The 27089-nt window shown below is 45.6% G+C and overlaps 1 long non-coding RNA gene across 1 annotated transcript in view; it reads right to left on the minus strand.

The window, feature by feature from the left end:
* Positions 1–254: 254 nt before the first annotated feature.
* The window catches only part of LOC140411720 (uncharacterized), a 100251-nt gene continuing 73416 nt past the window's right edge, over positions 255–27089 (minus strand). Inside the window, exons 4-5 of the long non-coding RNA XR_011940964.1 lie at positions 23214–23360; positions 255–1699 (exon numbers count right to left, since the gene is read on the minus strand). This is a non-coding gene — a long non-coding RNA (uncharacterized lncRNA). The remainder of the gene's footprint in view (positions 1700–23213; positions 23361–27089) is intronic.

The following is a 27089-nucleotide window of genomic DNA, read 5'->3' on the forward strand; positions in this document are numbered from 1 at the left end:
AGGAGCTATTTGCATAATCTGTGGAAACACTCATTGTTTAGACCACTTAGAACTCCTTAAAATCTGGGTTGTGGCTTTCATGATTAATGAGATATCTACGCAGCAGCAGCTGTCTTGTCACCATTTTGAATAGTCCTAGAAAAAATATATAACCTGCAGAAAAGTTGTACTTAGATTTCATGTTAATTCTTTCAGTCAGAAAAATCTACGTGCCACATAAATCATTACCAATATCACAAAACATAAAACAATCATTAAGTATATCTTGTAATATTGATTTTACATTGTACAGCAGCAAAATAGGCAACTCTCAGGTACAGTACTTACAACAATGCAATTAGTTAAAATAGGAGATTCTTTTTTAAGCAATGGAATATTGAGTATCATCTCACCTATCAAAAGCATAAAGCTGATATTTTGAATGGTGGCATGTTCAAGTAAAAACAAACACTTTGGTTTACATCTGTGTAGTATAAATAGAATGCACATTAACAGTGGGAGGTTTAAAATAAATTCCTGCTCATGAAGAGGTCCTCTCGGTTCCTAATACACCCAGGGGTAATCTAGACCGATGCTACTCTGCAGGATACGTATTTTGTAAAGCCACTGCTCATTAGCATACAGCTGTTTAGCATTCCCATGCCTGCGTAAATCTCTGGTGCACTGGCATTTCTTCAGCTGAGAGCTGAACTGTAATTTCCAGATGATTGCCTTCCACTGGGGCATTGGTGCACTCTGAGTCCAGATTCAAATGTTCTTCCACAAATACCCTGCAATCTTCTTGTGTTCTCAGCTTCTCTGTGAGCCAGTCCAAACTCTGCTTTGAAATCTTCCCGGCCAGCTTTGCTTGCTGGTGCCATTAATACTTACAGCCAACATTAATCAAAGCTGCGTTTAAATCTGCTGTTCTCTATTACCTTTTAAAATCAATCTCCTAAATATTCATTGACCTGTGTCTGACATGCGTGTCCATTGCTAGTACTGCTGCTGCATGGTTGCAAACATTGTGCTGAAAGTGATAAAAAGGAATGTCAAGGTATAAATCTAAAATAAGTTTATGTGAATACGTTATAAATATGTTATGTGATAACGTGTACGCTGGTTAATTTTTCAAGATTTTATTCTTATGATTTGGAGGCTCTTGCCTTTCCTAGAACTTGCACTGAGTCCCAGAGGCAGTCAGATCCCCAGAGGTGAAGCTGCAAATATCAGAATCTGTTTCTGAAGTGTTCTCCGCCTGACACCCAATGCTCCTGATTTCATTATACATTTTCTGACTGTGTAGTAATCCTTTATCTTTAATGCTGGAGAGCAGTAAGTCATCTCTGTCCACCTCAACTTTTTTTGAACAACAGCGAAACTGTTGATCAATGTTAAAGGCATCTGGCTCTTTCACACAGACTTGCAGTGGATCCTTGGAGCTGTACCTGGACCTTACTTCTTCACAACCCAATGAGCACTGTTTTCCCTTTCTAACCTTTAGGTGACTTTCAGCCTGCTTTTTGCTGCTGCCCTGCTTTACAAAATTACAGGATCCTGCGGGTTGGTTTCCTTGGATGCCTGAGGATCCATAGCATCTAGTCAAGCTGGTTTTAGAAATGTTTCTCTAATTGATGCGTTCATTTACCATTGACATTTCCAAGCTCCCTCTTCATGTCATCACCTGGCATTCTGTCCCATCTTCTTCTGTCCTGGTAAACTGCAAGAACAACAATTCAGTTTATCATGAGTACATCTTTAATACTCACTTCTCAAGGTGGACTAATTATAGGTAATTTACTGATGCAAGACTGATAACATTACTGCAGGTTCAGTTCTGGATTTACATTGGATTGCTTAATGACAAATGCTATTGTTTTAAATTAATCATATAAGTTAAAGTTTGATTTCTTGTATCTCAAAATTGAATCTGTATGAATATTGAACTTAACTGTGCCCAGTTTTTTAATCTAAACTTTTACTAATGTGGGAAAACAGATAAGATTCTTATAATAATAACATGTGCAAACAATGAGGCCAACAAACAAGTGAAATCTATTAGGTGTGGAAAATATCAACTGAATTTTCCTCTTAAATTTGCCTACATCGAAACTCAAGTGTATTTTGATATCAAAATGTACTCATTTTTAACTCTTTAAAATCTAGGCTTAAAAATAGTATTAAAATATATTCTTATGTAAATTCTATATGCCACAATGATATGACACATGTGTGGGAAATATTAATCTTTAATTTCATTGGCCGGTCAAATATATATATTAAACTGCGACGCAAGGACTTTTAAAAAAGTGAACAAAGGCACTGACTTGAGATGACTGGGAAAGACAGTAGAACAGTAATGGCAGGAGTTTCTGGGAGTAATTGAGGACACAGTACAGAGGTTCATCCCAAAGAAAAGAAAGGTTATCAGAGGGGGGATTAGGCAGCCATGGCTGACAAAGGAAGTTAGGGAATGCATCAAAGCAAAAGAGAAAGCCTATAATGTGGCAAAGAGTAGTGGGAAGTCAGAAGATTGGGAAGGCTACAAAAACAAACAGAGGATAACAAAGAGAGAAATAAGGAAAAAGAGGATCAAATATGAAGGTAGGCTAGCCAGTAACATTAGGAATGAGAGTAAAAGTTTCTTTAAATACATTAAAAACAAACGGGAGGCAAAAGTTGACTTTGGACCGCTCCAAAATGACGCTGGTAATTTTGTGATGGGAGACAAGGAAATAGCTGAGGAACTAAATAAGTACTTTGCTTCAGTCTTCACAGTAGAAGACATGAGTAATATCCCAACAATTCCGGAGAGTCAGGGGGCAGAGTTGAATATGGTAGCCATCACAAAGGAGAAAGTGCTAGAGAAACTAAGAGGTCTAAAAATTGATAAATCTCCGGGCCCAGATGGGCTACATCCCAGAGTTCTAAAGGAGATAGCTGAAGAAATAGTGGAGGCATTAGTTATGATCTTTCAAAAGTCACTGGAGTCAGGGAAAGTCCCAGAGGATTGGAAAATCGCTGTTGTAACCCCCTGTTCAAGAAGAGAACAAGGAAAAAGATGGAAAATTATAGGCCAATTAGCCTAACCTCGGTTGTTGGCAAGATTCTAGAATCCATTGTTAAGGATGAGATTTCTAAATTCTTGGAAGTGCAGGGTCGGATTAGGACAAGTCAGCATGGATTTAGTAAGGGGAGGTCGTGCCTGACAAATCTGTTAGAGTTCTTTGAAGAGATAACAAATAGGTTAGACCAAGGAGAGCCAATGGATGTTATCTAACTTGACTTCCAAAAGACCTTTGATAAGGTGCCTCACAGGAGACAGCTGAGTAAAATAAGGGCCCATGGTATTCGAGGCAAGGTACTAACATGGATTGATGATTGGCTGTCAGGCAGAAGGCAGAGAGTTGGGATAAAAGGTTATTTTTCGGAATGGCAACCGGTGACGACTGGTGTCCCGCAGGGTTCAGTGTTGGGGCCACAGCTGTTCTCTTTATATATTAACAATCTAGATGACGGGACTGGGGGCATTCTGGCTAGGTTTGCCGATGATACAAAGATAGGTGGAGGGGCAGGTAGTATGGAGGAGGTGGGGAGGCTGCAGAAAGATTTAGACAGTTTAGGAGAGTGGTCCAAGAAATGGCTGATGAAATTCAACGTGGGCAAGTGCGAGGTCTTGCACTTTGGAAAAAAGAATAGAGGCATGGACTATTTTCTAAACGGTGACAAAATTCATAATGCTGAAGTGCAAAGGGACTTGGGAGTCTTAGTCCAGGATTCTCTAAAGGTAAACTTGCAGGTTGAGTCCGTAATTAAGAAAGCAAATGCAATGTTGTCATTCATCTCAAGAGGCTTGGAATATAAAAGCAGGGATGTACTTCTGAAGCTTTATAAAGCATTAGTTAGGCCCCATTTAGAATACTGTGAGCAATTTTGGGCCCCACACCTCAGGAAGGACATACTGGCACTGGAGCGGGTCCAGCGGAGATTCACACGGATGATCCCAGGAATGGTAGGCCTAACATACGATGAACGTCTGAGGATCCTGGGATTATATTCATTGGAGTTTAGGAGGTTGAGGGGAGATCTAATAGAAACTTACAAGATAATGAATGGCTTAGATAGGGTGGATGTAGGAAAGTTGTTTCCATTAGCAGGGGAGACTAGGACCCGGGGGCACAGCCTTAGAATAAAAGGGAGTCACTTTAGAACAGAGATGAGGAGAAATTTCTTCAGCCAGAGAGTGGTGGGTGGAGGCCGGGAACTCTGTGGAATTCATTGCCACAGAGGGCGGTGGAGGCCGGGACGTTGAGTGTCTTTAAGACAGAAGTTGATAAATTCTTGATTTCTCGAGGAATTAAGGGCTATGGAGAGAGAGCGGGTAAATGGAGTTGAAATCAGTCATGATTGAATGGTGGAGTGGACTCGATGGGCCGAATGGCCTTACTTCCGCGCCTATGTCTTATGGTCTTATGGACTGCCACAGGTCACCTGACATCCGGTATTATAAATTGGCTTTTTCTGGAAGGTTCTAACATGGATTACAATTAAGACATGCCAAGGCCACGTCCGATGGAATTGTTCACCTGTTGATGTCAAGAATTACTTCAAAGATTTACTGAAATTGTACTAGCCCTCACAATTTGCATTTCTATCAAACTAGCTTTCAAGTTGAGACAGAAAGTCTGCTCGGAAAATGGCTATATATAGACAGTTCTTCCTGTCTCATTGATATGGAAGAAGGATCATTCAGGAGTCAAGGGGACGTTAAAGATACAAATCACCTGGGCGGAAACATACATGAGCAAATCAATTACCTTCTGAAATCACTATCGGGAGAACGGTCATGTGACCAGAATAACCATTTTGAAATATACAACACTCAGGCGGCTAAAAAAATGTTTTAAATAATCTTTATTGTCACAAGTAGGCTTACATTAACACTACAATGAAGTTACTGTGAAAAGGAGTCCAGAAGAAATCGGCCACTGGGGTAGGAACACAATCTCTCTCCCCTTGCCTTCGAATTCAAGGTCATTTTAGATGTGTGGTAGTATGTATTAGGGGTCGTGTGGGACTGGAAGCCCTAATGTCATTGGCTGACAGATCCCGGGTCCTGGTTGGCCGTTGACCTCTAGCTCCGCCCTGAAGGCGGAGTATAAGAAGCCGGAGTCCTCCCCCGCAGGCCATTCTACTATCGAGCTGCGGCGGAACAGACACGCTTAATAAAGCCTCATCGACTTCACTCTATTCGTCTCTCGGAGTCTTTGTGCGCTACAATTTATTAAGCGTGCCTAAAAAGGACTATGGAGCTCAGGATCATCCACGAATGCCTGAGGATCAGCCCCCACGCAGTGAACGCGGCAGCAGCCTTCAAGCACTGGCAGACTTGTTTCGAGGCCGACCTCAGAACGGCCACCGGTTGGGTCACAGAAGACCAAAAACTACGGGTCCTGCACTCGAGGTTAAGCACGGAGATTTTCTCCCTCATCGAAGACGCAGAGGATTTCCAGATGGCGTTCGCAGCACTGAAAAGTCTCTATGTCCGCCCAGTTAACCAAATCTACGCTCGCTACCAGCTCGCGACGAGACGGCAAAGTCCCGGAGAATCGATTGACGAATTCTACGCCGCGCTGCTGATTTTGGGACGAGCCTGCAGCTGCCCTTCGGTGAACGCAAATGAACACACGTACATGTTAATGCGCGATGCTTTTGTGGCAGGTATGAATTCCTCCCAAATCCGCCAAAGACTTCTAGAAAAAGAGTCGCTAGGACTCTCAGAGGCACGGGCCCTAGCAGCCTCCCTAGACGTGGCCGCGCGGAATGCCCGCGCCTACGGCCCCGACCGCGTGGCAGCCCATTGGGCTCCGTACGTACCCGTCGCGACAAATCCACCCCCCCCCCCGGACACCCCACGGGCTTGCGCGGTCCAAACGCCAAGTCGCACCGGGGGCGCCCGCTGCTATTTCTGCGGCCAGGCGAAACACCCCCGGCAGCGCTGCCCGACCCGCGCAGCAATCTGCAAGAGCTACGGGAAAAAGGGCCATTTCACGGTTGTGTGCCGGTCCCGCGAGGTCGCCGCTGTCCCGGGAGAACAGGGAGCCCTGCACGCCGCTTACGCTCCCCAACCCCCCCCAGCGCCCCATGTACGACCCGCAGGCGCAGCCACTCTGGGTCCCGACCACCGCGGTCCCGGGAGAACAGGGAGCCCTGCACGCCGCTTACGCACCCCAACCCCCCCCCCCCGTCCCCACGTATGACCCGCCGGCGCTACGAATTTGGGTCCCGACCACCGCTGTCCCCAGAGATGTGGGAGCCCCGCGCGGTCCTAACGCTCCCCAGCCCCCCCAGCGCCCCATGTGCGATCCGCAGACGCCGCCATTTTGGGTCCCGGCCACCACGAGGGGAGGAAGGGCGCCGCCATCTTGGACCACCCCAGACCTGTACGACGCATGGGGGTGGCCATTTTGTCCACCCCCGCCGCCATCTTGTGACCCCCCATCCATGTGCGATGTATGGGGGCAGCCATTTCGTTCATCCCTGACGCCATCTTGGACGGCAACAACGGACCCCAGTGTCGACGGCTCCACGGGGTTCGAGGAAGACGCTCCACTACTACAACCACGTCTCGCTTCAATAACGCTCGATCAAGCTCGGCCCCGGACACTCCAGACGACGACGACAACGGTGCTAATAAACGGGCACGAGACACCATGCCTAGTCGACTCCGGGAGCACGGAGAGCTTTATCCACCCCGACACGGTAAGACGCTGTTCCTTGACCACCTATCCCAGCGCACAAAAGATTTCCCTAGCTGCAGGATCCCACTCTGTACAGATCAAAGGTTTCTGCATAGTTACCCTAACGGTGCAGGGGAGGGAGTTCAAAAACTACAAACTATACGTCCTTCCCCAACTCTGCGCCCCCACATTACTGGGATTAGATTTCCAGTGCAATCTACAGAGCCTTACGTTCAAATTCGGTGGCCCAATACCCCCACTCACTATCTGCGGCCTCGCAACCCTCAAGGTGCAACCCCCGTCCTTGTTTGCGAACCTCACCCCGGATTGCAAACCCGTCGCCACTAGGAGCAGACGGTACAGCGCCCAGGACCGGACCTTCATTCGGTCCGATGTCCAGCGGCTACTAAAGAAAGGCATAATCCAGGCTAGCAATAGTCCCTGGAGAGCACAGGTGGTAGTAGTGAAGACAGGGGAGAAACAAAGGATGGTCATAGACTATAGCCAGACCATCAACAGGTACACACAACTAGACGCGTACCCTCTCCCCCGCATATCCAACATGGTCAATCGGATTGCCCAATACAAAGTCTTCTCCACCGTGGACCTCAAGTCCGCCTACCATCAGCTCCCCATCCGCCCAAGTGACCGCAAGTACACAGCCTTCGAGGCAGACGGGCGATTATACCATTTCCTAAGGGTCCCATTTGGCGTCACAAACGGGGTCTCGGTCTTCCAACGGGAGATGGACCGAATGGTTGATCAACATGGGTTGCGGGCCACGTTCCCGTATCTCGACAATGTAACCATCTGCGGCCAAGACCAGCAGGACCATGACGCCAACCTCCAAAAATTCCTCCAGACCGCCAAAGCCTTGAACCTCACGTACAACGAGGACAAGTGCGTTTTTAGCACCAACCGGCTAGCCATTCTGGGCTACGTAGTGCGCAATGGGATAATAGGCCCCGACCCCAAACGTATGCGCGCCCTCATGGAATTTCCCCTCCCGCACTGCTCAAAAGCGCTGAAACGCTGCCTGGGGTTTATTTCATACTACGCCCAGTGGGCGCCCAGTACGCAGACAAGGCCTGCCCCCTAATACAGACCACGACCTTCCCTCTGTCGACAGAGGCTTGCCAGGCCTTCAGCCGCATCAAAGCGGATATTGCAAAGGCCACGATGCGCGCCATCGATGAGTCCCTCCCCTTCGAGGTCGAGAGCGACGCCTCCGACGTAGCTCTAGCGGCCACCCTTAACCAAGCGGGCAGACCCGTGGCCTTTTTCTCCCGAACCCTCCACGCCTCAGAAATCCGCCACTCCTCAGTGGAAAAGGAAGCCAAAGCCATAGTGGAAGCTGTGCGACATTGGAGGCATTACCTGGCCGGCAGGAGATTCACTCTCCTCACGGACCAACGGTCGGTAGCCTTCATGTTCGATAATGCACTGCGGGGCAAAATCAAAAACGACAAGATCTTAAGCTCTCCACCTTCAACTACGAGATCTTGTATCGTCCCGGAAAGCTGAACGAGCCGTCCGATGCCCTATCCCGCGGCACATGTGCTAACGCACAAATTAACCGCCTCCAAACCCTCCACGAGGACCTCTGCCACCCGGGGGTCACTCGGTTTTTCCACTTTATCAAGTCCCGCAACCTCCCATACTCTTTAGAGGAGGTCCGTACAGTCACAAGGGACTGCCACATCTGCGCAGAATGCAAACTGCATTTTTCAGGCCGGATGGTGCGCACCTGATTAAGGCTTCCCGCCCCTTTGAACGCCTTAGTCTGGATTTCAAAGGGCCCCTCCCCTCCACCGACCGCAACACATACTTCCTTAATGTGGTGGACGAGTACTCCCGTTTCCCCTTCGCCATCCCCTGCTCTGACATGACCGCGGCCACAGTCATTAAAGCCCTGAACACCATCTTCACACTGTTCGGTTGCCCCGCATACGTCCACAGCGACAGGGGGTCCTCTTTCATGAGTGACGAGCTGCGCCAGTTCCTGCTCAGCAAGGGCATAGCCTCAAGCAGGACGACCAGCTACAACCCCCAGGGGAACGGGCAAGTAGAGAGGGAGAACGGCACGGTCTGGAAGACCGTCCTACTGGCCCTACGGTCCAGGGACCTCCCAGTTTCACGGTGGCAGGAGGTCCTCCTGGACGCTCTCCACTCCATCCGGTCGCTATTATGTACGAGCACTAATCAAACGCCTCATGAGCGTCTCCTTGTCTTCCCTAGGAAGTCCTCCTCTGGAACGTCGCTGCCGACCTGGCTGGCGGCCCCAGGACCCATCTTGCTCCGAAAGCATGTGTGGGCACACAAGGCGGACCCGTTGGTCGAAAGGGTTCACCTCCTCCACGCGAACCCGCAGTACGCTTACGTGGAGTACCCCGACGGCCGACAGGACACGGTCTCCCTGCGGGATCTGGCGCCCGCCGGCAACACACACACCCCCCCGACACCATTCACCCAACCCCCCCCCTTCCTGCCACCGCCGCACCCCGTGACCGCCCCCTTCCCAGGAGGATCGGTTCCCCTCCCCTCAGGCCCGACCAAGAATAAAGCCCAAGCTGAAACCGTAAGGCTCCTGGAGACGACAACACCGGAACAAGCACCACCACCAGCACCGGGGCCGAGGCGATCGACACGGACGACCAGACCGCCCGACCGACTCGTGGCGTCGATCTAAATCAATATATGGACTTTTCACAAGAACATTTTGCTTTTTCTCCCGATACCTTCTGTAAATAGTTGAAACAGGACAAAATTGTACATACTGTATTGCCATATGAATGTTTTCCTCCCAGGACCAGCCCTGTAAACCCTTACCACCATGCAAAGCATCACCCCGCCGGGTTCATTTTTGACAAGGGGTGAATGTGGTAGTATGTATTAGGGGTCATGTGGGGCTGGAAGCCCTAATGTCATTGGCTGACAGATCCCGGGTCCTGGTTGGCCGTTGACCTCTAGCTCCGCCCTGAAGGCGGAGTATAAGAAGCCGGAGTCCTCCCCCGCAGGCCATTCTACTATCGAGCTGCGGGGGAACAGACACGCTTAATAAAGCCTCATTGACTTCACTCTATTCGTCTCTCGGAGTCTTTGTGCGCTACAAGATGTCACCACAAAGATAGAAAAATTCAATCGAAAAGAATCTCAGTTACAATCACATTGACGTTTGGAAAAGACAGAATATGGTTTAAAAAAAGCTGTCTACTGAAACTGCAGTTTTATTCAGCCTTACCAACAATAGAATTTCAAGACCATTGCAGAAGATTCTGCATGCGCATGTGTGTGTGTGAGTGCGCATGTGTGTATGTGTGAACATGTATACAAAAGCCGGGACGTGGGCTCAACATTTTAGATATCTTTACCTGGGTGAGTTTTTAGCTCAATAAAAACCAACCCTACTTATTTAAACTCAAGAAAATCTGTCAGACTAGTTGGTTTGCAAGCAGCAGTTAAACGGTTATGCACATTGAATGAATACCTTCATCCTTATAAATTATAAAATAAATCCTATTATAATCAATCAACAAGTGGGAAAGAAAGGGCAAGACATGATGTGTGTCCTCCCCAGTTGTAACCATACATATGTACTAAATACGTCGAACAATTCAAAATAGTTATTCGCTAAATATATTCAGACTAATAATTCTATACCGTCGGAATGAAAGCAAAGTGGTTTGTTGGAAGCATTCTACACTTCATTCAAAAATAACTGGAATAAATGTCAGAAGACATATGGATTGCATACTGCATTTTTGCCTGAGGGATTTTGGTACGAATCAAAACCAAACAAGTAAAGTTGAGATTCTCTTCTGGCTATTGGGGTCTTTTTTGTAAAATGAATCGGGGTAGTCTCATCCCAGTACTTGATAACTGTGCATTTATACCATAAAACTGTCTACAATTCCTGATTTAAATTGCTGTAATGTGGGTTCTTTAGATGTCTCAATGATGAGAACTGTTTATTGTTGATCTCTAACCATTTACATAACCCGAGTTACAGTCATGCAGAGTGCTGCTCACCATGAAGACAGGCTTCCAAAGTTTTTTCTCTGGTTCTATTACCATGTGATTCTATACATCATGCCAAGGGTCGTGCTAGTCTCCAGTCCCAGGTTAACCCCTGTTCTGCTGAGCACCTTTTCATTACAATGGCACGCACATCCCTCTTTATTCTCCAAAGAAAATTTTCCTTTCCAACGGAATATAACTATTTCTAATACTTGCTATCCCTGCTCCCCTATCTTAGGTTTCTGACTGTAAATTCGGACCGCCTTGAGGCTTGCCAGTTCTTCCATATCTCAGTCTATCACATTTGGAGGGATGGTAGTGGTACTCTGTGTTCTGGTACTTAGCTATCTCCATTTGAGTTGCTTGTTGTGCTCCTTCAAGTTGTGTTTCTTTTCATTCACAACCTGCCATTTGTTTGGACGCACCCATTTCTTCAGAGAGGAATGTGTACTCAATTCATTCCTGGATTGGATTCAAATTTTCTGTTCACGTGGTGTCGGCATGTTCTTGCTGGAGGCGGATGTTTTTCAACTGGAACCTTCATTTCCACTTGCTTCACAATGTCAGCCAAACATTTATTTGCTGTTTTATTTTCAAATAATTTTGCAAGCTTATTAATAGTGTCACTCAGCTCAATGGTTTTCAGTACATCTGAGGCATCCAATACTTTTCATCTTCTAGCTCTTTGAGCTTCAGTGTTTGATTTATATTTTCCGATTTTATTTCTGCCTTTTCTTTCTCTGTCTGCGGAAGAACTTTGTCCTTGTTTTCACGTAGATGATTCTTCAGCTCTGCAGTCTGTTCCTTGTGGCTTTTGTGGAACAATATTCCACGTGGAATATTGAACATTGCTGAGTCTTCTCTGTCAACTGATTCTTCAGTTTGTTCAAAGTGACGTTAAATTCATTTTGGTTCTCTTTGGAATTTTCCAGTGCGACAAACTATGACCTGAAGGATTCTTATTGCACGTTAAGATCTTTCAACAGGTTTCCCTTAGCTTTGTGAAGGGCGTTTGCTTCATCTTGAGCTTTCCTGTAATTCAACACAGTCTCTTCAAATTTCTTCTGCTGTGCTTCCATTCTGCTGCATAAGACAATATTCATTCATCTTGTTGAACGGCCACACATTCCTTTTGATCATGAAGGACAATTAGATGGCGTTCCTTCATTCACAGTCATCTCTGCACTCTGAACTGCCGTCTGCTGTAGCAGTTTAGGTACTGTGTCAGCATTTTCAAGAAACACTAGATCATAACTTCCATGGTGTCGCAATCAGCGTCAGATTGCCACCCCGTACCCACTTACTTGCCCAGATTTCCGCCCGTGCCTGACTCAGGCCGGTCAAAATCCAAGCAGCGCAGCCTGTCCCCGGGTCCAGTGTCAAAGTCTAAAAGAATTAGAGCAAAGGAGGACATGTCCCTTTTTTTTACGGCACGAGCTGCCATATAGCAGGTGAGTTCAAATGTCCCATTGAAAATAACAGACCAGAGAGATGGTAAGTTCTGAAGGCAAGTGGATGGGATTTGGGTGGTGTGGTCTGACATTGGGTGTGGTTAGGGGATTTGGCCATCTGAGGGGTGGGGAGCCTGATATTCACATGTTAGGGGTTCGGACATGGGGAGGGCCTGACATCTGGTGGGGTGGGGAGTGTAGGACATGGGATTTTTTTTTGGGGGAGCAGTCATTCATCGGGGGGTGGATGTCTGGTCGGGGTTTTAAGGTTTTGTCGGGTCAGGGTGGGGTGGTCCAGCTGGGTCAAGTTGGGGGGTGGATCTAGTTGTGTTGGAGTCAGGTTGGATTGGTGGGAGCGGGGAAGGTTTCAGCCAGTTCGGGTCAGGGGGTCAGGTCGGTGACCTAACCTCATTGTGTCACATTGGTGGGGGCTGAGGCCAGAGGTACATATAGTAACAATATTCTTTATTGTCATATGTAGGCTTACATTAACACTGCAATGAAGTTACTGTGAAAATCCCCTAATCGCCACACTCCGGCACCTGTTCGGATACACTGAAGGAGAATTCAGAATCTCCAAATCACCTAACAAGCACGTCTTTCGGGACTTGTGGGAGGAAACCGGAGCACCCGGAGGAAACCCGGGAGAACATGCAGATGCCTCACAAACGGTGACCCAAGCTGGGAATCGAACCTGGGTCCCTGGCGCTGTGAAGCAACAGTGCTAACCACTGTGCTACCGTGCTGCACACGGTATATCTTCAAGGGAGTGCTTAATAGGGAAGGGAGATTTGTGAGAGAGTCGCCTGCGTGGGTCAGGGGTATGGGGCTGGTCCTATGCTGGGATCCACCTGGGTATTTAATGTAATTATGCTGAAATTGAAAGTGGTTTTAATTCTTCTAACATTTTCAGAGAAATGATTAGTGTAACACTGGCAGAACCATTCAAAGTTCATGATTTAAATTACTTTCTCAGATGGTTCCCGGCATAAAATATTTGTCCAGGGGAAGTTAGCGCTTCTGAACAATTGCAGTGCAAATGCTTACCTGGAAACCTCTGAGAGAAATTCCGCAGCACCTCTTCGATGTATCCCCCAAATTCGTTAAGGGCCTCTATTTTGAAACTTTCGGCTGATGTCAGCCATTTCGTTCTTCAGCGCTAAGCTCTTTTCACAGTAACTTCATTACAGTGTTAATGCAAGCCTACTTGTGACAGTAATAAAGATTATTATTTTGTTTGTGCATTAGCATGGTTGGCAACCACCTTGTCATTTACATGAACAGTGTCGCCCTCACTCTGGGGTCTTCTGTATCCCTCACTCTGAGATCCTTTGTTGCCCTCATTCTGGGGTCTCTTGTTGCCTTCAGCACTTTATTGGAACTGTGTTCGACCACTCTTGTGTCTGGCATAGCCATTTCCTTATCCAAAATACATCTGGTTCTTCTAATTTTTTGTCCATGGCTGTGTTTTTTTCTTGTAATTACATATCTCTCGCTTTAAGAATGTCAGTGCAGTAATTTCAGACTGCCTGTAGCCGTCAGTTCTGTCCCTGTGATTTCCCTGTGCATTTCTGATATTGGTGTGCTCTCCAGCAATCATGAGCTTGTTTATTTTCTAACTTTCAAGGTAGGAACATTTGTTTTCTGGGTAATTTTCTCTTTTCTTTAAACTCGGCAGGTCCTTTGAAGTTTGCTCTTTGGATGTTTCAGTGGGCATGCTTTTATTAACTTAAAGGTACAGCACTTCTTCCTTTTTGCTCTGCTTGCTATTTTTTTAATCTTCAGAACAGCAGCAATTCCTTTTGTTTCTAAACTCTGCAGGGACTTTTCTCAATTTTGACTGTGCTCTGCAATTTTTCCTCTGCTTTACCTGCCTTTATTTTACAGGGTTTTAAAATAAAATTGCAGCTGTCTTCCAGCTTCTCCTACGACATGCTGAACTCTGGGACTGCCACCTATTCTATAATGCAAGTAATGCTTTTTTGTATTTTTCTCACCATCTCATGAATGAACCAGGACCTTTGACTCTGCACCACTCAGGGTCTTGTACTTTTTGTAGTTGTGCTCAGCCATCTTTGTGACCAGAGGAGGTGTCTTCACTCTGCATCAATTGGTGGGGAAGGATCTCACAACAGTCTATGGGTTCCTCAACTTCAAAGTCAGTAGCAAAGCTTCTTCAACTGTAAAGCTCCTATCTTAAGATTCTGTTTAGGGTTCATTATTTAAAATGCCACCATTCCTAACTCTGCTGTTCACCATACACAAAGGAGAGGGACACGTTAATTGGTGGTGTCTCAGAGGGATATGTGAATACTTTAGAACAGGTAGTTATTACGAGGGAGAAAGTGTTAGGTGTGTTAAAAAGCATTAAGGTAGATAAATATCCAGGGCCAGATGGCATCTATCCCAGATTTCTGAGGGAAACAAGAGATGAAATTGCTGGGCCTCTAACAGAAATATTTGTTCCCTCGTTGGCCACAGGTGAGATCCCAGAGGATTGGAGGATAGCCAATGTTGTCCTATTAATTAAGAAGGGTAGCAAGGATAACCCGGGTAATTACAGGCCAGTGAGCTTGATGTCAGTGATAGTGAAATTGTTGGAAAAGATTCTCAGAGAGATCTTTGCACATTTGGAAGTGGATCATCTTATTATCAACAGACAGCGTGGTTTAGTGTGAGAGAGGTCACATCTCATAATTTAATTGAGTTTGTTGAAGAGGTGACAAAAATGATTGACGATGGAAAGGTGTGGATGTTGTTTCAATGGACTTTTGTAAAGCATTTGACAAGGTCCCTCATGGCAGGCTGGTGCAAAAGGTTAACTCACACAGGGTCAGGGGTGAACTAGCCCGATGTATTCAGGACTGATTTGGCAATAGAAGACAGGGTAGCAGTTGAAAGGTATTTATCCGAATGGAGATCTGTAGCTAGTGGTGTTCCACAGGGATCGGTACTGGGACCTCTGCTGTTTGTAATATATACAAATGACTTGGAAGAAAACATAGCTGGTCTGATTAGCAAGTTTGTGGATGATACTAAGATTGCAGGAGTTGCGGATAGTGATGAGATTGTCAGAGAATACAGCAGGATATAGATAGGCTGCAAAATTGGGCAGAGAAATGGCAGATGGAATTTAACCCGGACAAATGCGAGGTGATGCATTTTGGTAGATCCAATTCAGGTGGGAGCTATAAAATAAATGGCAGAACCATCAGGAGCATAGACACAGAGGTCTGGGCGTGCAGGTCCACAGTTCCTTAGAAGTGGTAGCACAAGGGGAAATGGTGGTAAAGAAAACATATGGCATGCTTACCTTCATCGAGTATAAAAGCTCATAACTTATATTACAGTTATCTAGAATGTTGGTTAGGCCACATTTGGAATACTGTGTCCAATTCTGGTCACCACACTCCCAGAAGGACGTGGAGGCTTTGGAGAGAGTACAGAAAAGGTTCACCAGGATGTTGCCTGGTATGGAGGGTATTAGCTATGAGGAGAAATTGAATACACTGGGATTGTTCTTTCTGGAGAGACGGAGGCTGAGGGGTGACCTGATAGAAGTTCATAAAATTTATGAGGGGTATAGATAGGATGAACAGTTGTAGACTTTCCCAGGGCAGAAATGACAATTACAAGGGGGCACAAGTTCAAGGTGAGAGGGGGGAAGGTTCAGTGGAGCTGTGAGGGGGAGGGTTTTACACAGAGGGTGGTGATGGCCTGGAATGCACTGCCAAGTGAGGTGATTGAGGTAGATACGTTAGCGACCTTTAAGACTTATCTGGAGAGACACATGAACAGACGGGGTAGAAGGATACAGGTGGTTGGTCTAGATAGGACACGTGATCGGCGCAGGCTTGGAGGGCCGAAGGGCCTGTTCCTGTGCTGTACTGTTCTTTGTTCTTTGTTCTTTGTCATTGACTGATGTGACACAGAGCCAGAACGCAGTCCAACACTCGAACACGTCAACAAGGGCACCTATGACAGACTGCTGTTCATAGACTACAGCTCTGCCTTCAACACCATTTTCCCGACAAGACTAATAACCAAACTCTGCAATCTTGGACTTGACCCCTCTCTGTGCAGCTGGATCCTTGACTTCCTCACCAACAGACCGCAATCTGTCAGGATAGGCAACAGCACCTCCTCCACAATAGTCCTCAATACTGGATCCCCGCAAGGATGTGTGCTCAGGAAGCGTATCATGACACACAGCCCTGTCTACATCAGTGGCTCCGAAGTTGAGATGGTCAATAGCTTTAAGTTCCTGGGGGTCACCATCACCAACAGTCTGTCCTGGTCCACTCACGTTGATGCAACAGTCAAGAAAGGACTGGCAGTGCCAGCTGGTGGGGGAGGCCTCAGAGCAGATCCTGCAGATATGTCGCACTGTCCCCCTGTTCAACCGGAGTCTTCGACGGCATACCCGGTCTGGCAGAAGCTCAAATGACAGAGACTTATAAAATTCTAACGTGACTAGACAGGGTAGATGCAGGGAAGATGTTTCCGATGGTGGGTGAATCCAGAACCAGGGATCACAGTCTGATGATTCAGGGTAAACCATTTTGGAGAAAGATGAGGAGACATTTCTTCACCCAAAGAGTAGTGAGCCTGTGGAATTCATTACCACAGGAAGTAGGTGATGCAAAAACATTGACTATATTCAAGAGGCGGCTAGATATAGAACTTGAGGCGAATGGGATCAAAGGTTATGCGGGAAAAACAGGAATAGGGTGGGATGCCCATGGTGATTGTTGGGTGGTGGGGGGGGGGGTGTGGTGACGGATGGAGTGCGGGTATTGGAGCTGGGGTGTGGGGGTGGGGGCACCTATACGGCCAGTGTCACTCTGCAGAACCAGGGGCCGAGGTGAGTGGTCAGGGGGGTGCGCAGCAAGATGGCTGCTTTGCAGGCCATGGCAATGGCGGTCCATGCCTGAACACTGGTCCAGTCCCATGGGTGGGATCATCCGGCCACTCGGCCCATTCTCCTGTAACCCCCCCCTCACCCCAACCAGCCCGGCCAGTGTACAGCCTGGCAGCCCGTAGTTGCGCCTCTTGTGTCCTACCTCCTCTCTCTCCCTCATCAGCCATGACGCCAGTTTCATGATTTTTAAAAACACAAGTGAACCGCGCCATTGGGAATTTAGGCCATCAGAGGCGGAGAATAGGAGAGGCCCGGGAGAATACCAGGACAGGCCTGCTAATGATTGCAAATGGTGTTTACTGTACATGCGTTCCGGAATGCATTGGCGCCACTGTTGAGGCAATGGAGAATTGAGATTTGGCATCATTCTGGCACAATTTCAGCATTAGAATTGATTTCCGCCCAATTGCGTTTTCCGAAGTTGGCGTGGGCCGACGGAGAATCCCGCCCCAGGTGTTCTGTCTAAGTGCTTATCCCTGGTACCAACATAGCATGGTACCCTGACATTGTCAGGTTGCCACTACCAGGGTGCCAGGGGTAGGGCGTGAAGAGGGGACAAATGGGGGCCTTGTGGTGAGGGGCCTAAAGTTTGAGCTCTGAAGAGGGGAGGGGCCTGAAATGGGCCCCTGGGGAGGGAAAAAGCAGGGTGTCACTCACTTCAGCAGTACTCTGCCAGCGATTGGGGGATGGGGTAGGAGGGATCCTTGTCAGTGTTTAGGGGGAGTGGGGCCTTACCAGAGATTGGGGTAGCATCTATAGTGTTATTCTGAGATGGGGGCGCCCTTTAAAAATGGTGCCACAATCTCTAAGGATCTGGCCTTGCCAGTTTCTTCTGGTCCCAGAGTGTGAATCACCTAATGGCTGCAAAGAAAATTCTAAATATGGGTGCATAGCAATTGGGATCACACCATCCATCCAGCAGGAATCTTACCTCGCTTCTCGCCAGAAACCACATTCAGAATTTTGTTGGAGAATTCTGACTGTTAAGTTCCACAGTTTTTACTTACCTTGTTGTGCAACCAAGAGCAACCAGCGTACTCTTCTCAGCTCTACATTACAAACATGGGTCGCTGCTGGATATGAGTCACACACCTGCCCACTCATTCATTTGCACAGAGTTTAAATAGGGTCCAAGTTTTATTTGATTCTGAGCTGGCCGTGTTCCCCTTACAGCAGAGAAGGTTAAAAGAAGTAAGACAGGGGCGATCAAAGATCATGAATGGGTTTGATAGAGTAAATAAAGAGAAAATGTTTCTCGTGGTGAAGTGTCAGTAACCAGAGAACACAGATTCAAGTTGAGTAGCAAAAGCACCAGGGGTGACAGGGGAACATTTTTTTACTCAGCGTGTTACCTTGATTTGCAGTGGAAAGGAAAGTGAAAGCAGATTCAATACTAACACTTAGAAGAGGATTGGATAAATACTTAAAGGGTAATAAAACTTACAGGGCTAGGGGACAGAGCAGGAGAATGAGATTAATTGGATAGTGGTACAAAAGAGCTAGCACAGACAGGATGGACTGAATGGTCACTTCTGTACTGTATTGTTTTTATGATTCTAATTCAAATGTATGGTGTACAAGTTAAACCATTATGTCATTAAGGTGCAGTATAATAGAATTTAAAAAGAAATCTTCAGCTCATGTCTTGCTGATATCCAGTTTTTCAATTTGTTTATCTTCTCATCCATATCCATGAGTGGGTTATTACTACATCTGTAGCAAAGCTGCAAGTTAAACTTTTTCAGATCAATTCTGCAATGAACAGCCTGAATCCAAGGTTAGGAATCAATTTGACACCAAAATGAAGCGGAGCGAAGAGAGTCTGATTTAAACTTCACATTTCGGCACCATTGTGGAGTCAAATCCATTTGGGAATCCATGAAGAAGTGTCTTCGGAGAAGAAACGATCTAACATTTGAGGGTAGGTGGATTTTTCCCCTCTGTCCTTTTATCCGATTATGCAAACATAATCGCAATAAGTTTTGCAAGATTGAAGATTTGGGTTACCCCAAATGAGCATTGATTAAGATATTGAGGGAAGAAATTACTTAACGACCAATCCTAAGCCTTTACACCAGCAGGTTAAACATTCCGAGGAATAAAAAGAAATCCTGGCTCCAAAATAATTTAGCTTGGCCCAAAAATGTTGAAAATAAATTCACTTTCCATGCCTTCTTAGGGACGGTTCTTGTGTCATGAAGTCTACCAAGCAAGTGATCTAAGCAAGTCTTAGATCAGAGCTGAAAACAGTTAAAATCCACAGCTGCTTTTTTCTCCCTCCCATGCTAACAAATCCTTTATTTTGGTTAAAACTAACATAGAGGAATATTGCATAACTGGACATAACTGGAACTTATTCTTAACGTAAAAGTCCACTGATCATAACGTTCTTACCAGTATTTTAGATGGCTGTTTATTGAATATACAGCTAATTATATTCTGGTTTTGCCTACTGCTAACATCATCTCACAGCACAGAAAAATGTGGCTGAATAAATAGTCCATTGATCAACATGAGACTACATTTTAAGTCCAACCGGCTCAGTTTATGAGAGGTTTAGGACTACAACTAGAAAGCAGAAATCATTAAAACACAATTTGTTTTTAATTTAGCTTCCGCCCCTTTTCATACTTTCATTAAGGGCCTTACTGCAGGGGCTACAATCCTTTTCTCAGAAGATATCAACTGACAATGCCCCCCACCCCCCTCCCCCCGCCCCCAAAACCCCCTCAAACACACAAACAAACACGTGTGCACAGACACAAAACTTTTCAGTGTGTGAATGCCTGAATCAGCAGCTCAGTCAACTCCACTCAATTCATTATTTATTGGGATGCACCAATCAACATTCAGCCTGTCAGCTACATTGTTTAAAATGAAAGGAATCTATGTAAAGGTGCTGGGGGAAATCTGTAGTCTCCAGACATGAGTTTTTAGACTTTGGCCTGTCAGTGAACAGTAAGATTCAAGGCAGACATCAGACAGAATGGGCTTCTTTGATCTGAGCCCTCAGCAGGGAGCTTAGATCTCTGTACAGTTTGAAAATCTAAATGAAGTTTCATGAGATGTGTGTACAAGGCTATGGAGGCTATAGAAGCTGTAACAAATTAAGGTATTTCATGAAAAATAGTTCATACCTATGCAGTAAATCACATTGCTGTGCACGGGGGACCAATCAACCAACCACATTATGTGTAATGCTTCATGTCACTGATAATTATTTTCCACACTAAATACAAAAAAATGACTCAATAGTGAGACCTACGAGGCTCTGGAACATTTCACCTGTGGTGACTGGTTAAGTAGTCTTTATTCAACAGTGACTTGCCAATACTGTTTGGATCAGGTTTCCAAAACATATCCCAGAATTTGCAATGCAAGCACAAAAACGTCTGTTGGGAATTTGTTGTGGAATTAGGTCAATATGAGTTGCATTCAGAGGAACTACATTAGAATTAAACGTTGCGTGCAATCCCAAGTGATTAACCCCTTCAAATGTCATAAGAGCCAAGCATTCGCATCACAGACAAAGCTGAGAGAAGGTTGCAAGTCGTTGGCAGGTCTCAACAGTAGCTCCTTTATTTGTTATCCAGCACACCCCAGAGAGGACCACCGGGATGTCCAGCAGAAATGATGCATCCAATGTAACCACAAAGACATAGCGGAATAAAAAACACTGGCCTGTCAATCTTTTAATAACCAACCTTTCAGTAGCCAATATCTATTTTTCATTTCCAAAGGAATAAAGTCCATTATGTGTCCCCATACTTTTCATTTAAACCTGTAGTGCTGCTGAAACCCCATCACTCACCTCGGATAGCTTTTGTTGCCCTGTGACAGATTGCACCATTGATTCAGCTTACAAGAGGGTAGAGACCAATGCAGAATGTTAATATACTGTTCTTTCATTTCAAATGTAGGATTCAGTTCAACGTTGACTATATAACAGACCGTCTCTCTTCAGGCACGGATAGGTGACAAATGCAAAACTGTCACTAAATTTTGCACTTTCGAGTCTAGAATTCCTCTTTCCATTCCCACCAAACCCTCACCCCCATTGTTGAAAACAACATGGAACAGCAGATCTAATTGATCGGTTCTGAAATGTCCCTTGTACATTTGCCACACGATAGTTCCTGTACTGAGCAAGCAATAAACCTTAATTACGGAAATAGCTTACATTTAGACAGGGGCTTTCATGTCCTCAGGAAGTCCTCAAAGTACTTCATGGCCAATGAATGGTTTTTGAGCTGTGGTTTCTGTTGTTACGTAGACAATAATGCAGAGGCGGATCCACAAATGTCAGGTGATTTGGATGACCACTAAATTTATTTTGGGCGGTTGGTGGTTGAGAGAAAATATTGGCCATAGCTTCCTGTTCTTCTTTGGATACCACCACGGATCATTGACATCTTCCTGAACAGTAGCTATAGGCATGGATGAGGTTTCAGTGGAAAACAGGCTGAGATAGAGGTAGAGGCAAAGAAGATGAAAATTGGTGGTCTTCTTTATGGAGAAAACATGGAATCAGAAATTTCAGTTCAGGGTCAATAAAGCTCTACAGTTGAAAACAATCAGGTCAGCCCAAGACAATGGCTGGGGAAGAGGATGAAATTGTTGGCAAGAGAATTGAGTTTGATGCGGGGGCAAAAGACGATAGCTCGGGTTTGCCCAAAGTGCTGCTGGAGGAAATTGCAGCTCACTCAGGACTGGAGGTCAGATAAGCAATCTGACAACAGATACAGGGCTGGATTCCACAGAAATTGGGGCTATGTCCCCACGCCGGCATAAAAACGCTGGCGTTTCACTCCCCAGTTTTCTGCGGAAAATAAAGGTCGATTCACTTACCTTATGGAGGCTAGCATGGACCTGGGAGCTTCACGCAGCTTTGGCTGCGGATACAGGCTCCAGCACTCCTGGTTCCGAGTCCGCGTATGCGCACCGTGCCAAATGCAATGGTGGACTCGGACCGCGAACCAACACGGACAAAGTAGGGCCCCCATCAGGCGCGTGTCGCTGCATTGGACTGGCCCGATCGCTGCCCTGGCCGCCCATAAGGCCCCCCCGTGCTTGATCCCCCCGCCCCCCACCAGGGCGGCAGCGGACTGAGTCCGCAGCAACCGCACAGGAGTCCCGACCGGCCATACCACATTAGTTCCACGCTGTCGGGCACTCGGCCGGTCGTGATCGGCGTATTGCTGGGTGGGCCTCTGGCAATGGCCCCCCAGCGGTTTATTTCGTGGACGAGCGATTCTCCAGGGGCCGGAGAACAGCCGGAGTGGTGCCGGGCCCGATTCGGTCGGGAACATCGATTCTCCGCCCCCGCGTTGAACGCGAGTTCGGCGCGGGGCTGCAGAGAATCCAGTCTACAGTGGTGATGTCAAGAGGTGGTTTAATATTGAAACTTACCCTGGATGATATTGTCAAAGGGCAGCATACAGATGAGAAACAGGAGGCGGGTAAGGATTTACCTTTGAGGGGGACTGCTGAGGTAATAATGTGGGAATTGGGAGAGCAGTCATTGCTAAAGCTGCACCACAGATAGGTAAAAGTAGACCCAAGCAAGAGCAGCCTCACTGAGCTGGATAGTGGAGGAGGAACGTTGAAGGAGGATGCTGTGGTCAACCTTGTCAAAAGCAGCACTGAAATCGAGGAAGGATAATGCATGTCTGGCACAGGTACATAGAGAGTAACCTTGGTGGAGGTTATTTCAATGCTGTGGAATGGGCTATATCTGATTGGAGGGATTCAACCAGAGAGAAGTGATCAGATCTGGGAGATATTCCCTTTGGAGAGGGAACGGAAATTACAATTAATTTTCTGAGATAAGGAGGTCAAGAATAGTTTCATTTGAGAAGAGGAGGTGATTTTGAAAGGGGATAGTGTCTGGGGAGAGGAAACCATTTACATTGCGTCAGATTTTCTTTCCCAGATATAAAACACTCACTTAAAGATAACAAAGATGAAGTTCATATACATTTAGCATGTTTGTGTATTAGCCTGTAATTGACTTAACTTGGGATGACAGTACTCAGATGTCACTGTTCGATAGTTGGCTCCTGAGTAAGAATAATATACCACCTTGAAACTGACCAATCTTCTCACCTTCCGGTTCTGATACTTCAAGACCATTTTCATCCCCCTCTTGAATATGGAGTGGGTGGACATGAGGAAGATGATGCTGAACCTCAATTCTGGATGCTAGCTTATCGTCTTAATTTTCAGTGGCATTGAACAGCTCCATCTTTGCTTCTGGGTGAGAGAAACAAATAACTTTGGCTATCAGTTCAATAGTTAATGGAAAAAGACATCCTTTTTCATATCACGTACTGCAGTCATTTTCTTTAAATAATCTGATGGGAAATGATAGCTCTTCAGAAGACATGGAGTGTGGAACAATCAACATGTACTCAGTGGGAAATGTTTCACTGAGAATGGCACTGATAATCATTCTAAAGGTTAACTATTAAGTGAAAGCTCCAAATGTATTACTTAGATAAAGGTCACATTCTATGGATTATGATGATATAGTTCTGAAAAGTGGATGAAAGACCTAATAAGGTTGCCCTGTAAACTTGCTGTAGAAGAGATTGATGGTCTGCGCTACTTCCCCATCAGAAAACTCTCAATTCCAAGAACGGGAAAATACAATTGACTTGAGATATTCCTTTAAGACTATAATTTTTTCAAGAGTTCTCCTGTCCAATGGCAACTTCAGGTTCAAACCAGAAGCACTATTATTTTCAAACATACCTCCTCCACTGCCCCACTACCAACCATATTAGGGGAGGTGGGAAAATCTGCTTCATTATGCAGCATGTTTGCATTCCAATAGCCAGGTCTAAACCAGAAATGTATTGAGCTCTTTGAAGATCCACAGAGTCATCGAGTTTTACAGCACAAAAAGAGGCTCTTCAGCCCATTGTGGCTATGCCTGTTATCAAGCACCTATCTATCCTAATCCCATTTTCCAGCACTTGCCTCATAGCCTTGTATGTGCAGCATTTCAAACTCTCATCTAAATGCTTCTCAAATGTTGTGAGGGTTTCCACCTCTACCACCGTATCAGGCAGTGATTTACAGATTCTCACCACCCTCTGGGTGAAAACGGTTTTCCGCAAATTTCCCACTAAATCTAAATCCAATTGTCAGAGTTATTGAGAATATGATTTGAATAGTAGGCTCTTAAGACATGTGGTGCCTTACATATTTTATCACATTTTACCAAGTTATTATTTCTTTTCATGAAGTACCTTCTCCTATGAAGAAGGAAAATCATGTTTAACCCTCGTCTTTCTAACTGATTATTGGATTCGCTAATAGAAATTTCTCTTTTTCTTTGTGGAAAGCACTTTACTGCCTTTGATGTGGTCAAGAGCTGTCAATCATAGCATGATGTTTGTAAACATTGCAATTAATTTCCAGTAGGCTACATGACATTCATTCAAGCATGAAACAAAATTAAACTAAATGATCCAGACAGCTGGCTGTTTGGAAGCTATCAATCACAGCCTAGACGAAGCAATTTCTCATTGATGTGAATGAAAGCCTTGCAGATCAAGGATCTGAAGAGGTTTAAACCCTGGAAATGTAGTTTGTACTTTCTAGGAATTTGCAGGTGCTGCTTTTTCTGCCTGAGGCAGCACGTGTAGGGGACAGGTGAGTTTGAAGGCAGTAATGTTTTTCACTGTCCCTGTCTGGACTGCTCTCTAGCTTCCAGGTATAGTGCTCCATAATGGGGGGGGTCTCTGTTATGGGGGTCTCTGGTCGGAGGCTCTGTTATGGGGGTCTCTGGTGGGGAACTCTGTTATGGGGGTTTTCTGGTGAGGTCTCTGTTATAGGGGTCTCTGGTGGGGGGCCCTGTTATGGGGGCATCTCTGGTGGGGGGGGGGGGGGGGGGTCAGGTCACCCTCGTACTGTGGGAGGGGGGAGGGTGTGACCCAGCAAATTCCATGGTGGGGGGACGGAATTGCACTGCGCTGGGGAAGGATGGGCCAGCTGCCAGACCGCGTTATCAGGCTGCCTGCTTAAAATGGTGGCCCAATAGTGGGATTCATGAGGGAATCCCTTGCAATCCCCACCATGCATAAATTGCATGGCAAGCGGTGTTAAATCGCCTCTGTGTCCTGCTCCCAGTGTGAGTGCAAATCAGAGGCAATTCATCTCTGGCAGGAGAACATAGTCCCCCAAACTGAGAATCCAGCTCAGTATCTGGAAATAAGGGAAGAAAGACTAGCATTTATATAGCACTTTTCACGACCACCAGACATCTCAAAGCACTTTATGGCCAATGAAATGTTTTTGAAATGTAATCACAGTCGCCAACTCAGACGTCCTGGAGCATGCTAAAGCCTCTAGCATACACTCATCGTTAAGCCAACCATGTCTCTATTGGCTCAGCCATGTTCATCGGATGGATGATAGCTGTATACCCAAAGACCATCTGTAGGGTGAACTGGTCATTGGGTCACAACCTCCTAGGTAATCAAAACTCCACTACAAGGACACCAGCAAACGAGATATAACAATGGCGGACAATGACACCGACAACTGGGAGGCAGTCGCTGATGGTCATGACCTTTGAAGCTGTCTGTTTGGAAAGGTGTTGAGGGAGGCGAGCAGAAATTGGAGGCTCAGTTGGCTGAGAAAAGGGGCCAGAAAAAACAAAGGCCAGTGTGCTCTGTAACTTCCCAGCTCATTGTGTTCCTCTGCAGCGAATGAAGTAAAGACTGTCATGAGTCTCCTGAGCCACACTAAGTGATATATCATCTTGAAAGACAGAAGGTCACTACCTTCTTTGATCACAGCAAACTTCCATGAACAGAAATATGATAATGACAAGCCAATTTGATTTTGAGATGTTGATTAAAAGATACATATTGGCCAGGACATTAGGGGTAACTCCTCTGCTCTTCTTCAAAATAGTCTTGTGGGATCTTTTACATCCGTCAGAACAGGCAGATGGGGTCTCCCTTTAACTTGATCCAAAAAACGGCACCTCCAACAATGCAACACCCCCTCAGTAGTGCAGTAGAATGTCAACATATTTCTAGGGAATCCAAACTTTCAAGCTTCACAGCAATCAATATATTTATCTATTCCGTGGTTTCCATGAAAGTGTTTGCAACTCAATGAATGAGTGCTAACTCCAAGTGACTATTGAAGTGAAGATTATCTCAATGTATTTAGTCTTTGACCAAATAATTGATGGGAAGAGCAACGAAGAAGAAATCTCACAGCAGATCAACAGTGTTGGCATCAACATGACTGGACATGGAGAATAGTGATCCACTTGGATTATGTAACCTCCAAAATATCCAATTCAGTCTTTAAAGAACAAAATCGATGAACACCATATATAGAATGAATGGACTTATCTAACCCCTCACATACCAAATAAGACAATACGGTCTAATTAAAAAGGCAAAAGTAGAAATGGATTTCCCATATTTTATACTTAATTGTAAGATTTTTCATTTTAGAATTATTTGCGGAATATTTGTCATTAATAAAATGAAGGGAGTATAGGTTGCGGAATCCAATATTTCTAGGTACAAATCTTTTCAATGCTCTTTCTTTCACAAATTGGAAGGTAGACATCCAGAAAGGCCTTTATCAGTAAAAGTTGTGATAAAATACATTATTTTCTACTTCCGCTTTCTGGTGTATAATCCAATGTGCTTCTAACTCTCTGTCTGAGCATTGATATAATCAAAATATTCAACTGACTTAAATTAATTTCTCACTTTTAACATTATCTGCTGTACAATAATAGTAAAATATGTTTTTTTGGTATAAAGCTATTGAGAAGATAGCTACTTAATATATAAAGCAGCTGATCATTTTTATTTCAACTGCCCGGAGGATGGTTTCCTAATTCTGTAATTCACGGCAGCATATGGGATAGAGGGAGGGTCGGTGTGGGCGCCGATATGTGTTAATCACTGGTTCGCTCTGGGGGTGCTGGACGGGGAGTTTCAG

Source organism: Scyliorhinus torazame, chromosome 4, assembly GCF_047496885.1.
Source record: "Scyliorhinus torazame isolate Kashiwa2021f chromosome 4, sScyTor2.1, whole genome shotgun sequence".
NCBI classification, from domain to species: Eukaryota; Metazoa; Chordata; class Chondrichthyes; order Carcharhiniformes; family Scyliorhinidae; genus Scyliorhinus; species Scyliorhinus torazame.